This window comes from Garra rufa, chromosome 1 (genome assembly GCF_049309525.1).
Source record: "Garra rufa chromosome 1, GarRuf1.0, whole genome shotgun sequence".
In the NCBI taxonomy this organism is placed as follows: domain Eukaryota; kingdom Metazoa; phylum Chordata; class Actinopteri; order Cypriniformes; family Cyprinidae; genus Garra; species Garra rufa.
In genome coordinates this window covers 91,725,436-91,727,935 of record NC_133361.1, presented here as the reverse complement: position 1 = coordinate 91,727,935, position 2,500 = coordinate 91,725,436, and the positions used below count along the sequence as shown (strand labels likewise).

The window sequence follows — 2,500 nt, the reverse complement described above, 5'->3', positions numbered from 1 at the left end:
AAAATGGGGTCAGATTTAACTGTGAGAGATGACTAGTGGTTAAAAGAATGAGACATAAAAGAAAATTGGTTTAAATAGATTTGGTGTATTTACAAGGTTCACATAAAAGACTTTAAAACAACACGATAAAACTAGGTAAACTCTGTTAAAAGAATACATTTCATTTGTCCATACCCTAAAAACAGGTAAACTCTGTTAAAAGAATACAGTTCATTTGTCCATACCCTAAAAACAGTCCAAGAACCCCAGTGTGTTGATAAGTCCAATGTGAGTGTCCACCAGTGTATATACAATCCACAGAAAGTGTAATCCAAAGTTTGCAGGTGGTGAATGGAAAGGTGAGCTCTAAAATTAGCAACTCCTCAATCCAACAGTTTGGTGACTGTCCTTTGTTTGTCATGCTGCTCTCTTATACAGTTGTACTTCCTGCTTCCTGTCATGTGTCTAGTCACATGACAGGCCAACCATCCATTTATTAAAGACACATACACTTAAAATGTTAAGAGTAATAAAATGGCCTAAAAAACATGTAAAACACTTAAAACTCTATAATACATATAAATGATTGTAATAAATAGAGCGGTAAAACACGTCTTTCTAAAAGCCAGCATATTATATAAATAGTGAAGAAAAGGCAAAAGCTTACAGCACCTGGTATTCCCAGGCGGTCTCCCATCCAAGTACTAACCAGGCCCGACGCTGCTTAGCTTCCGAGATCAGACGAGATCGGGCGCTCTCAGCGCGGTATGGCCATAAGCGAGGGCTGCTCCAAAAAGTGGGCTATTTAAAGATCAGCCTCCGTAAAAGCCAGCATATTATATAAATAGTGAAGAAAAGGCAAAAGCTTACAGCACCTGGTATTCCCAGGCGGTCTCCCATAAAAGTGTAACAATCGGCCTTATCAGCCGAGTTACAAGACTAAAATGGGGTCAGATTTAACTGTGAGAGGTGACTAGTGGTTAAAAGAATGAGACATAAAAGAAAATTGGTTTAAATAGATTTGGTGTATTTACAAGGTTCACATAAAAGACTTTAAAACAACACGATAAAACTAGGTAAACTCTGTTAAAAGAATACAGTTCATTTGTCCATACCCTAAAAACAGGTAAACTCTGTTAAAAGAATACAGTTCATTTGTCCATACCCTAAAAACAGTCCAAGAACCCCAGTGTGTTGATAAGTCCAATGTGAGTGTCCACCAGTGTATATACAATCCACAGAAAGTGTAATCCAAAGTTTGCAGGTGGTGAATGGAAAGGTGAGCTCTAAAATTAGCAACTCCTCAATCCAACAGTTTGGTGACTGTCCTTTGTTTGTCATGCTGCTCTCTTATACAGTTGTACTTCCTGCTTCCTGTCATGTGTCTAGTCACATGACAGGCCAACCATCCATTTATTAAAGACACATACACTTAAAATGTTAAGAGTAATAAAATGGCCTAAAAAACATGTAAAACACTTAAAACTCTATAATACATGTAAATGATTGTAATAAATAGAGCGGTAAAACACGTCTTTCTAAAAGCCAGCATATTATATAAATAGTGAAGAAAAGGCAAAAGCTTACAGCACCTGGTATTCCCAGGCGGTCTCCCATCCAAGTACTAACCAGGCCCGACGCTGCTTAGCTTCCGAGATCAGACGAGATCGGGCGCTCTCAGCGCGGTATGGCCATAAGCGAGGGCTGCTCCAAAAAGTGGGCTATTTAAAGATTAGCCTCCGTAAAAGCCAGCATATTATATAAATAGTGAAGAAAAGGCAAAAGCTTACAGCACCTGGTATTCCCAGGCGGTCTCCCATAAAAGTGTAACAATCGGCCTTATCAGCCGAGTTACAAGACTCAAATGGGGTCAGATTTAACTGTGAGAGATGACTAGTGGTTAAAAGAATGAGACATAAAAGAAAATTGGTTTAAATAGATTTGGTGTATTTACAAGGTTCACATAAAAGACTTTAAAACAACACGATAAAACTAGGTAAACTCTGTTAAAAGAATACAGTTCATTTGTCCATACCCTAAAAACAGGTAAACTCTGTTAAAAGAATACAGTTCATTTGTCCATACCCTAAATACAGTCCAAGAACCCCAGTGTGTTGATAAGTCCAATGTGAGTGTCCACCAGTGTATATACAATCCACAGAAAGTGTAATCCAAAGTTTGCAGATGGTGAATGGAAAGGTGAGCTCTAAATTTAGCAACTCCTCAATCCAACAGTTTGGTGACTGTCCTTTGTTTGTCATGCTGCTCTCTTATACAGTTGTACTTCCTGCTTCCTGTCATGTGTCTAGTCACATGACAGGCCAACCATCCATTTATTAAAGACACATACACTTAAAATGTTAAGATTAATAAAATGGCCTAAAAAACATGTAAAACACTTAAAACTCTATAATACATGTAAATGATTGTAATAAATAGAGAGGTAAAACACGTCTTTCTAAAAGCCAGCATATTATATAAATAGTGAAGAAAAGGCAAAAGCTTACAGCACCTGGTATTC

At 37.7% G+C, this 2,500-nt stretch overlaps 3 non-coding genes across 3 annotated transcripts in view; all 3 read right to left on the bottom strand.

Moving 5' to 3' along the window:
• Positions 1–639: 639 nt before the first annotated feature.
• LOC141346065 (5S ribosomal RNA) lies at positions 640–758 on the bottom strand. Its single transcript, XR_012357135.1, has one exon. It is a non-coding gene; the product is annotated as a 5S ribosomal RNA (ribosomal RNA).
• An 801-nt stretch (positions 759–1,559) lies between these two features.
• On the bottom strand, positions 1,560–1,678 carry LOC141345988 (5S ribosomal RNA). Its single transcript, XR_012357120.1, has one exon. It is a non-coding gene; the product is annotated as a 5S ribosomal RNA (ribosomal RNA).
• An 801-nt stretch (positions 1,679–2,479) lies between these two features.
• The window catches only part of LOC141345908 (5S ribosomal RNA), a 119-nt gene continuing 98 nt past the window's right edge, over positions 2,480–2,500 (bottom strand). Inside the window, exon 1 of the ribosomal RNA XR_012357108.1 lies at positions 2,480–2,500. This exon is cut by the window's right edge and continues 98 nt beyond it. This is a non-coding gene — a ribosomal RNA (5S ribosomal RNA).